The following is a 12,548-nucleotide window of genomic DNA, read 5'->3' as shown; positions in this document are numbered from 1 at the left end:
AATCATAATACTCGCATGATCATGTTTCAGTTTCTTTCCGTTTTTTTTTTTTTTTTAATTCATTTTTTTTAATGGAATTTAACGTTTCTGAATTTTTGAGATGAGGATTGGTTATATGTATTATTATTCATCGGACTACTGTTCTCATCTTGAGTGTGATTTTCACAACGTTTCGGTCGATATAACCTCCGACCTTCTTCAGGTGTATCTTGTCGAACTCAGGAATTTGGACGGAATTTCGAACGGAACCCTTTATTTACTTCACGGGAGTAGCATGCTCTTGTTCCGTCAGCCATGACTGGATAGAGGTCTTAAGTAATTCGCAAATGTATATTTCGGTTGCCTACACTGAGGAATTCCCCCCCCCGTGAAGTAAATAAAGGGTTCCGCTCAAAATTCTGTCCAAATTCCCAAGTTCGACAAGCTACACTTAAAGAAGGTAGGAGATTTCATCAACTGAAACGTTGCGAAAATCACACTCAAAATGAGAACAGTAGTCCGATAAATAATACGAATTTAACGTCATGTTTAATACCAGGCAACGCCGGGTACATCTAATATTTTATAATCTTGAGTATTTGAATCATTATTTCTCATTCAGTTTTATATCGGTGAAACAAAAAAGTGGATTGCTATCAATGAAACCACGAATTCTGCAGCATGTAGATTTTAAATAAATAATTTATAATCCACATACAGTACTGTTTCGTTGTATCACAACTCATCAGTGCAGCTAGACTAGCACCTTTCCATAGTCAAGAATTGAACTTAGAATCATCGCGTTGGTAGTCGGCAGTTCTACCCATCAACCCACGGGAGCGACGCTCGCAAATGGCTTCAACAAATGTCTATTTTAAACAAACATTCGTCCACCACTTTTATAGTGCTCAAACCGCTTATTTATAAACAAACAGCGAGCATCGCATTTTTCAGCCAATAAAGCAGCGGTTGAGATTATTTACCACAGTGCTCTACCCAAAGAGAGGGACTTAAAATATATGTAATCGTCTACGTACAGTATTGTTTCGTTGTATCACAACTCATTAGTGCAGCTAGATTAGCACCTTTCCCTAGCCAAGGATTGAACCTAGAACCATCACGTTGATAGTCGATATTATTATTATTATTACTACTACTACTATTACTCACATATACAGTATAATCACGCTTGACACACAGGTTCCCGTCAGATTACCAAAGTTAAGCAACAATGAGCCTGTCCAGTACCAGATGAGTGACCATTTTTGGACTTCAAGGTGCTGTATGTTCTCTCCGCTTATCTTGACATTGTTTCCAGTCGTCCTGGACTTCTACTTGCTACTGGACTCAAGCGGTACCAATTCAGGAGAGGTGAGGTTGTGGATTGCACAACCCTTGTCACGCAATTACATGCGCAGCTGCCCCTACAGGGAATATCCTTTGTCTTTCGAGACTGAACAGAGGCATTGCGATTACTCACAAGGAGCTTTTACATAGGCCATCATCAAAGATTTCTCTCTGCCAGCAACAACCTGTAGTGTTTCCTGGAGTCAGAGTAATAACAAGTCTCCCCAGATTTCCAGTCATTACCACCTCTTTAAATAATCTTTACAAATTAGCTTGTGTTATTGCAATAGCCGTTTCCCATTGATTTCTTATTGGTAGTGGCTGTTGGTCTTCACTGGGAATTGCATGGCAATAAGAGCCCCCCCCCTCAAAAAAAAAAAAAAAGAAGAATGCGAGGGCGATTAACTTGGAATTCTAGAGTTTGTTTTCGTCATTCCATGTAATGTTTCTTTGTGTTTTACCTCTGTAGCAGTTTCTATATGTCTGTCTAGCTTATGTGGATCGTGTATTAGTCTCCGCATTCAAGGGGTTTCCTTAATATTTCAGCTGTTTTCATTATCGTTATCCGTTGTACTTCTCAGCAATCCCTAACGATTCCAATTTCTCCCATTTTTATTTTTTTATTTATTTACTAGCGGGGGTACCCGGCGTTGCCCGAGTGTTTGTTTCCGGGACGGGGGGGGGGGAGTTTTAAAAAATGTTATGGTAGGTAAGTAGGAAGGATCAAACCCGGAGTCATGAGTAAAAGTAGGAAAATAAAGTGTGAAAAAAAAAAAAAAAAAAAACATCTGCAATGTTAACAGTTCGGCCACCAAGAAAAGTCCATTCCAGTTGTTTAGGAAAAAAAAAAAAAAAAAAACGACTACGGTAGGTCGGCGCGAACGTGAAAATATAATGTGAATTGTCCAGCACGCTAACCACTACGCCACAGAGCACTGCAGCTTAGTTTAGTGATTTTAAATAACTTCACATGAAAGAACTACGAAGCCAAACCGGTGTTCTCTTCTCAACTGTTCCTTGTGAACGATCCCCAAACGGTGTTAAGTGGTGGCAGGGGGAGGAGGAATTTATTAGAGAGAAAATATTTTACCACTTCCATTGATCTTAACCGATTTTGGCCGTGACTTCTCAGCAGAAAAAGTATAGAAATCTAAGATTATCGAGGAATTTGAGAAATAATAAGCCTATAACACACCTCAGATATTGTTCTGCCGTTTGTGCATATTATATTTGCATGAAATATCTTGATTTTTAATCCTATTAAGGTCAAAATCCGACGGGAAAAAATGAGTTTATTTTATCTATATAGATATTTAAAAAAATTTCTTTTTAAGTTTTCGGGATTGTTCCAAATGCTTCTCCTATTATTCCTATCTATTGGCCTTCCCACGAGGGCAGAGTAAGACACAAGGTCGGTTTTTAATATGGGGAAAATCCAGCTTCCTATAAAAGGGACACTCTGGATAGGAACAAAAATAAAAATTGTCTCAGTCATGAAGGACTTCTCCTCCACTGACCGAGGACAAAAAAGGTCAAGTGTAGCATCAGAACAGATACTACACTGTGATTTTATTGGTGTTATCTTTTTTCATCTTTCACACCCCTTTAAGCTATCTGGCCAGTTTCGTGTATTTACTCTGCTTCTCTGTGACCTGCTGGGACGGCAAAAATCTGCAATCTGGCAAGACTTTTCCTTAACTATTATGATAGCTGGTATTTTTGCTTGAATGGGTTTATCCGTTTGTATTATTATTATTAATAATATTATTAATAAAATTTTTTATATCCATAAAAATATTTCGCGTTTTTATTTTTACATATGTCAGTATAGAATTATGTAATCGTATCGCCTGTCGTCCGATTCAAACCTCAGATTCACGTATTATGAACCATTCGGTGAACACAATGATCACGATTTTACTACTTTTAATACCTTATATATATATACACAGGGCGGAACGATAAATTTGTCGCCCTAAAGAAAACAGCGCTACAGTTTTATTTTAAAGCTTTTATTGAAAAAAATCAATTCAGATAAATTAATTATGTAGTAGAGCCAACATCTATTCAATGTAGCTGCCTTCAGCCTCAATCATCGCCTTCATAACAGGTCCAGAACTAGAGGCCTCCTTTTTCCACAAGCACTGTTGGGAGCTCAGCAAATACTTGGCGATTAGGCTGGCTTTGGTGTTGTGGGAGGTCATGTTGGTGATGTTCTTAACGTATGACCAAATGTAGTAGTCCAGCGAGGGGAAGAGGGGTGGGGACAGTGAGAGAAAGGTACAAAGTAGTAGCACTCCTAAAGTCAAACCTGGGTCTTGGACTTGTGGACGGGAGCTGAGTGCTGCTGCCACATTCAGAGTCTGCCAGCGGCCACCTGATTGCACCAAGGGATCTTCAGCATACCCAGGTGCACTTTGATGCTGACTTTCAAGCCAACTTTGAATATGTGAAATGGCACGATGTGGCCTTCACTTAAAACCACACCAAAAACCATAACCGTGACCAGAAACTTTGTTTTTATCACCCTAGGCACGTCCCTGATGCATTTTGAGGGTGCTGGCAATGGTCCTGTTATCATAACTTGAATCGGTAGAGAGCATGAGATGTACAGTGGCACATCTCTAATGTCGCTCATTGAACATTGTGTCACTTTCAGACATGATAGAAAGCTCTTATCACTCTTGGAATTTGTACAAAACTGGCCAACTAGTAGATAGTCTGCAGCAAAAAAAGAAAACAGGTTTTCATTAAAGGGAAACGGAATCATGTCGTCTTTTCTAGAGGGACAATGTTATCGTTCCACTCATATATATGAGAGGCGTTCTAAAAGTATTGCCTTTTTTTTATTTTATCTGAATGTATCAGAGGAGATTGCATTGTTACGATGGCTGAACTTATGTATTCTGAAAGTTTCATGACTCTGTTGCAGATATTGACGGTGTGAAACTCTAAGAAATCTACCGCTGTCATAGACTTATATATATATATATATAGGTAGGACCCCGGGATACGGCATTAAAAATGATTAACAAAATACAGTACAGTAATACACATGTATATAACCAAATAACATTTAAATCACCGTAAGGCGGGGTAAATACCGTAACCAGGGAATGAAAAAACATTGTATTCCACATCGTAACCTGAAAAACCGTATCCAGGGCCACCGTATCCTCGGGTGTTCTACTAATATATATATATATATATATATATATATATATATATATATATATATATATAAGAAAAAGTAGTTAATAAAACATGTTAAAGAAACACTTTGAAAAAGAGTTAAAAACATTTAATTTTAAAAAGGAAGCACAAAATAAGTGGATAGTCCTTAATCCGCGGAGTGTCAAAGAAATACTTTCCTTCTCATCAGAAGGTAGGATTTAGCAAAATGCGGGATCGGATTTTACTTGCAAAAGTATTTGATGAAACTACAAGTAAGTCATAGATCTTACTTGGTAACAAATAGTGAAGGAGGGGGAATAGAGTGGAAAAAAGGTGATTTCACGTGAATGGATAGTCTGGTGACGGGTAAAATATCCAATATGTATATATATATATATATATATAGAGAGAGAGAGAGATGTTTTTATTTGTTTTTGTTAGCGATACTTTCTTGAATGAATTCAAGTATTTATACGAAAGTGCATTTTTACCTAAATGCTTGTTGGGAATAATTTTCCCATTGACCAATCTGGTTCCCCCTTTTAATGGGGAGCGGCATATATATTATTTTTTAAATATAATTATCCACTGACACGTGTTTCGTCGTCCACGACTCATCAGAGTGGCTGAATCTAGCGAGATTCGAAAGCGGCACCTCGTGATAAGAAGCCTAAACCTCTACCACGGTGCTAACCTCGCCGGACTACTAAATGTATCACTTTTACGTAGATGTTTTTATTTGTTTTTGTTAGCGATACTTTTTTGAATTAATTCAAGTATTTATACGAAAGTGCATTTTTACCTAAATGCTTGTTGGGAATAATTTTCCCATTGACCAATCTGGTACCCCCTTTTTTAATGGGGAGCGGCATATATATTATTTTAAAAATATTTAGTAGTCCCGCGAGGTTAGTACCGTGGTAGAGGTTTAGGCTTCTTATCACGCTTTCGAATCTCGCTAGATTCAGCCATTCTGATGAGTCGTGGACGACGAAACACGTGTCAGTGGATAATTATATATATGTGGTATGACGTATGCTAGACATTTTAGCCTTTTTAAATATTGGAAAAAGTTATAGCTCATGACTTAGAATGAGTGCTTTATGCCAAATTTATGATTTAATGTGGACTCATTTGAGCTAGGTTTTGCATTAAATATTAACTCCTGTGTTCATCAAACAGATACCATAATATTCAGTTCGCTTCACCTTATAACAAAGGTCCATACAAAATTCTAACAAGATCGGCTCAGTAGTTTTCTTAAATAAAATTGGAACGGACGAACAGACAAACTAAAGTTTTTTTTTTGTTTTTTTTATTAAAATTTTCTTCCTTTGAAGATTGTAACGCTGGGTACGGGGACAGCCAAACCAGCTGCCAACATTGCCCTGCTTTTTATTGAAACCAACCGAGAGCTCTTTTTTAGTTTCCTCGTTGTTCCCTCAAGTGCAATTGCACTTGGTTCACCAGGAATATCAGTTAGGTAGGACTTCAGGTTCTTCTTCATAAGCCCTGTGGCACCTATAATAACAGGTATGGTTGATATCTACCTAAGATTCCAGTTTCTTTTCATATCATATATGAAACCTTGATATTTAGTCTGTTTCTCCCTTTCAGCTCTGTTCAGACCTCCATCATTAGGGACACTCACTTCAACTAATAAACTATATCCGATGATGAGGCCCATGCTTGCGAGTTTTAGGGAGTGTGAAGCCACCCTTTAATTGCCATTGCTCCCAGGTCCACTCTGACCCAGAGTGGTAGTAACTGTTAGAGTCCCAACTATGGGTTAAATAGAAATCGACTTGAAAAAAAAACAAATATGTTCTATTAAAAACTTTTTCTTCAAAATCACTGGATTCGGCATTAAATAACCTGAAAAGGGTTGATATGCCGTAAAACAAAAACAACCAACATCAACCAAGGTTGCAACTCTCTGACTTATTCCGTGTGTGTGTGTGTGTGTGTGTGTGTGTGTGTGTGTGTGTGTGTGTGCGCGCGCGCTTGCCTCTTCTGTGTACAATGCATTATTCTCTTGCAACATAATATTATCATTTGATATTCCTACGCGGTGCACCTTGATGCATATGAAGTAGTTGCAAGGTCAACACAGCGCATCATTATAAGATCATTTCTACAATTAATTCTGATGCGAATCCATTCACCTCCTATCTACACCGAAATAAAATAGAGAAGAAACGAAAGAAGCAGAAAAATAGCATTCCTATGATTATTGCTTCTCGTATGAAAATTCGTTTAAAATACGATTACATAAGTTTTTTTTTTTGTTTTCTGCAATGATCTAACTCTTTATCCCTTCCGCCGCCCCGAAATAAACTGTATAAGTAGCGAAAGCATTAATAATACATCCATTATATAAATCTACTTTCCCTACCGTTAAACAACTTTCGCTCAATCATATGTGACACTGATATCGGGTATTTATTGCAACAGATGAGTCTCGCCCCCCCCCTCACGCACACACACACCAACACCACCACTACGCTCTGCCTTAATGCATTCTGGTGGATTTGATTTCGTAATTTTATTTTAAATAAATGGTTCTTGTCCAGAATTCAACCTAATTAAAAAAAAAAAAATATGACGTTATTGAACGAAAATGTCATAAGCCCTAAAAAACACGTAAATTTATCAAATATATATATATATATATATATATATATATATATATATATATATATATATATTACTAAGAAAATTCAATTTTATCAGGAAGCGAGGCATTGTTTTGATCCGCCATGTTTAATAAGTGGGGCAACTAAATTCGAATTACCGAGATTTTAAAATCATCCTTAAAGAATATTTTGCATGATTTTTGAAATATGACATTTTCAATCAATGATGGGTACACTATAAAGATTTTCTGTATTTTTTTTTTTTTAATCAAGTTGAATTCTGGACTTGCTCCTAATAAAATTTTTTGTTAAAATGTTTTTCATTAATTATGAGAGTATGACCCCAATGATTTCGATGATCTTATTTATAGCTATGGTTAGGACAATGAACCATTCAGAAGCCCTCGACCTCATAAAAAATATCGAATTTTCGATGTAAGTCAGTCTTCCTCTTGAAACGACTTATCTGGACTACATTGATTCCTTGCCGCCATCTTTGTTATTAAGAATTACTTAACACTCGAGATCGTGACTGTATTGATTCTTCGCCGACTTGATTTACTACCGCTAACTTTGTTCAACATAATGTCTCAACACTTAACAGGTTACGGTCCTAGCACACTTCCACTGTTTTATTTTACATTGTTGCATTTTTTTTATTATTATTATTTCAATGAATATTCGATTACCAAAGTGACTCTAACACGAAACATACACAAATTTATTAATAAGCATATACACAACGAAATATGACATCGGGGTTTTTAAGCGTCATTGGTAATTTGTATAATTTGGGTTATTCGGAATACCATTCTCATCTTATGTGTTATTTACAGCGTTTCAGCCGATGTAACCTCCGACTGTCTTTAAAGTGCGTCTCGTCGAACTCGGGGGAACCTGTATGGAATTTCGAATGGAACCTTTTATTTAAGCCACAGGGGTAGCATGCTCGCGTTCTGTTAGTTATGACCGAGTATAAACCTTAAGTAATTCGTGATTGCATTCTTAGTATCGTCCGCACTGAGGATTGAACCTTCAACGTCCAGAAGACTGTTACTTAGAACTGATTACGACTGAACACTTGTATCTGTTATGGTCTTGATCTAAATAATGAATCCACTAAATAATTAATCCTCATCCTAAAATATTCCCAAGCATTGATCGAAAAATATTTCTAACTTTGTTAATATTACGAGACGATTTACTCTGCTTTGGCCGGTATTAAACGTAACCTTAATTTCCTTTAAAAAGAAACGGAAAGAAACTGAGACGTGCATGCGAACATTATGTTTTTTCTAAGCAGTTCACTTCTTGTAAGTAAAAAAAAAAAAAAAAAAAAAAAAAACTCGAGCTGAGATCGAAACCAAAACCTAAAAACAGAGAGTCAAGTACGATAACCATTAGGCCAGCTTGACATGATCTTTAACGTGTTAGCAACCCTTCTTATTTTAAACATAATGTAAACGATTCGCATATGCACAGTCGTGAAACAGTTGACAAACAGATAAAAATACAATGACCGCCAAGTATCAATTTTTCAGTTTTGACTCCTTAGTAGCCCCTTTTTTTTTCTGAATGAAAACCGATTAAAAAGTTTTCCACCTGTCTGAATGCCCTATATATCGAATTTCAAGTCTGTAAGTCAAAAATTCGTTGAGTATATAGGTTGAGAAGTGTCCTCACGCGCACACGCATGCTCACTTTTATAGATATATAGATTATGATTATTTTTAGTATTATTAAGCCATACCCTTATTTGACCTTTAAAAAAATATTTAATAACGTTCGTCTTTGATAAATAAAAACGCAAGCTATAGACTCAAACAAGAATAGCATCAATGCAAATAACATTAGAGAAGTTAATTTTCAAATATAACCTGTATTCAGTGTCGAGAAACAATGGATATACCCTATAGTGGAGCAATAGTTGTGTAATCACCAATCTCAAGTCTCCTAAATCGGCTTTGCTTAAGTCCAGTCGCAGAAATCCAAAACGACTGGAAACGCTGCCGGGATAAGCAGAGAAAATCTGTTATTTCGGAGTTTTCCTTCTTCTAGGTTAGTTGCACAACCAAGACTTGATCTAATCTAGTCTACTTTTTAATCCCTAGCTGGAGAGAGAATTGATACGAATTTATCTTTTCCAAGGGAGAAATTTATTGAAAGAGTAAAATAATTATACTTTGTACAATTAATTATTAGTAAATACAAGCCATCCCAATTTTTAAACACAAAAACTAAAACCTTGAAGAGCTACGAAAACGGGAGTTGTACTATTAAAACGAGCGAACTTTTGTGCTTTAGAATTTATTTTTCTACATAGTCACCACCATTCTCAATACACTTTTGCCAGCGATGAGGTGGTGGTTGTGCACGGGTGCCTGGAGTGCACTTTGTCACTCACATCTCTGTCGCCACTCTGAAATCGATGAACCCGTCTCCTAACTCTGCTGACATCAACTGCATCAGCTTCGTAAACGTGCAACAGGCGCCGGTGAGTGTTGATCGGTTTAATTTTAATGACGCATCTCTTCTGACGCACGTCCAGGACAAGGATTGTTTTCTTAGTCTCACAACGTCAATATCTGCAACAAAGAGATGAAATTTTCAGTTCTTGAATGCATAAGTTCAGTTTTCATCCCCTGATCCATTTGGGCGGAATAAAAAAAAAAGGAGCCATTATTTTTCTTTTTTTTTTTTTTTTACATGGAAGTCACCATTTATCAAGGCCGGAGTCCACTCGAGGAGAAGGGTTATTGCGTGTACAGTAATCAATGGTACAATATCGTAGTATTTGGAACGTCCCTCGTAAACAACTAATGTTTAGATTAATTTCATGTTATTACGTCATTATGCTGCGAACACATCATTTTGAAGCGTTCGTTTTCCGGCATGATGGATTGGATTATAATTTTGGTCGATCTGATCGACTTCTCATGATAATAATCTCGCGTCTCTCTCTACGTTACGCGAGAGGATTAATGGAAAAGCGGAGGAGGGGGAGGGGTCAGCTAAAAATAGCCTCGGCAAAAGTGTATTTTTATCACACAGTCCACTTGAACTAAGGCTTCTCTCTCTCTCTCTCTCTCTCTCTCTCTCTCTCTCTCTCTCTCTCTCTCTCTCTCTCTCTCTCTCGTTGCTATCGATCAGTGGTAAAAGTGTGGAGGCCTTTTTCTTCTTTTCGTATGAAAACGATGGAAGGAACATCTGAACGCGAATGTACCGTAAGACGGCGAGGGAAGATTGCATGTAGTTGTAGAACGAACGTTTTACTCGTATATCTATATTATTGATGAGTCGTGAGATGACGAAACAGCTGTTTGTAGATGTTTATATATAACATCACTCTCTCTCTCCCTCGTGTATATATATATATATATATATATATATATATATATATATAATATGAGTAGGTGTATCAGAATTTTTGTAGGAATTTTTGACACCCCTAACACGAAACTGCGAATAAAATATTAAAAAAAAAACTTGTAATTTCTCTTTTAAAAGTGGGTTGTTTATTTTCTTTATGGATTCTACTTCCAAAATAAACTATTAAAGTTGTATAAAAAGTAATAGAAATATTTTTTTTTTTTTTATTGTTTAAAAAACAGTAATGAAATTAATTGAATTTTACGAGTTAAGTATTTTTCAATTCTTAAACTTTAAAAATCTATTAAAAATTTTCTATTGGTTCTATTTTTACGATATTTTCAGAGTCAATGTAAAATTTTATGCTCTTTCAAATAAACCGAATATAATATTTTAGACAAACGTTTTTTTTTTTTAATCCACGCCCCCCCCCTCTTTAAATGTCTATTAAAAAGTAAATAATTAATTTACTCACCAAAGTTTTATATATCACAAATTGAGGATAAAAGATCAATAAATAATATATTCAAAATTAAAACAAAAAAAAAGTGTTTTTGAGAAATTTACCTGTAAAGTCCGAAGTTTAAATTAAAACCTTCTTTTTTTTTAAATCCACGTTGTTTGTTTGTTTGTTTGTTTGTTTGTTTTGTTTTTTTAATGAAACCTTGGTTCTTGCTCCTTTAATTGAAAAAAAAATTAGGGGTTGAATTACATTTTTCGAGTAGTTATAAGCTTGGAAAGACAGGGGTCGAATTATTTAATATTTTTCACAAAGTTTCTGACACACCTAATATATGAGTCGTGAGATGACGAATGTAAAAAAAAAAAAAAAACCGGCTGTCCGTAGGTGTCTATATATAACATCTCATTTTTCTGTCTCCTCATATATACATATATAAATCTCTCTCCCTCTTCTTATATATATATTTTTTTTATTTATTATTATAGTAAATAATTATATATATAATATTTTTGAAAAAAATGAAATACCAGTACGCATTTGAAGATATATTTTTGTATATACAACAAGTATATTTTCAAATTTGTACTGGTATTTTATATTCTTAAAACTAATCATCCCGAGGAAGTCTTAAACTACAGACGAACCGTTGCTGAACGTATTTAGTTTGTTCCTTTTTCATTTCTCCATCATGTCGGAATATTATTTCCATAATTTTCATCGTGTGTATATATAATGTATATATATATATATATATATATATATATATATATATATATATATATATATATCACTAGCAGGGAAACCTGGAATTGAATCACATTCCCATATTTTTATTGTCATCAAAATCGGTGAAATCGACCCTTTTTCAATCGAATCGATTGATTGCCAGCTCTAGTTGCGGAACTATCACGGTGAACCGGAAGGAAGCTTCACCTGCCTCCTCGCAGTGACTTAGTCCACGATACATAGTAGTCTACATTGCACTGTAGAGAACCTACTCTTTCATAAAATTATTTTTTATATATGCAAAATGTTTTTGACTTCTAATAGGGGTATGAGGCGAATGGATTTGCCAATCATTTTATAACCAACGGCTGTGCTAAACAACCAATGAAAACGTCCCAAAATTATTATAAAAATTGTTGAATTTTGGATTCAATCAGTTCGCCGTTTACTACGTCACGGACCGCATTTAATTCTTGGCCGCCATCTTGGTTACTGATCTGAACTACGCCACCATCTTGGTTACTGATCTGAACTACGCCGCCATCTTTGTTCAACACAATGTCTCAAAACTTAACAATATATAAGGACTTGAATTTAAATTTAAAAAGAAAAGTCAAGTATCATGGTTCAGTTGTATTTTAAACAGAAATCTTGATTTCAAACGCTCCCGTCATATCAAAGATCCGTTACGGTCTTTGTATACAAAATTTTGTGCAGATTTCAAGGTTCAATGGAAAAATTCTCAAAGTTCGACAAGGTACGCCTTAAAAGGCTCAAAGGTTACATCATCCAAAATGTGGAAGATGTCAAGATCAGTAATAACATTTTTTTTTTTTTTGGTGGGGTGGGGGTGG

The 12,548-nt window shown here is 35.6% G+C and overlaps 1 protein-coding gene across 1 annotated transcript in view; it reads left to right on the top strand.

Moving 5' to 3' along the window:
• LOC145245809 (uncharacterized) overlaps positions 1-12,548 on the top strand; it is a 182,922-nt gene that overhangs the window by 25,864 nt on the left and 144,510 nt on the right. The gene's annotated exons all lie outside the window — the stretch shown is intronic.

Source organism: Euprymna scolopes, chromosome 23 (genome assembly GCF_053919585.1).
Source record: "Euprymna scolopes isolate OS-2025 chromosome 23, ASM5391958v1, whole genome shotgun sequence".
Lineage (NCBI taxonomy): Eukaryota > Metazoa > Mollusca > Cephalopoda > Sepiida > Sepiolidae > Euprymna > Euprymna scolopes.
Note: the sequence above shows the minus strand (reverse complement) of the source record. Positions and strands in the feature narration are given on the sequence as shown.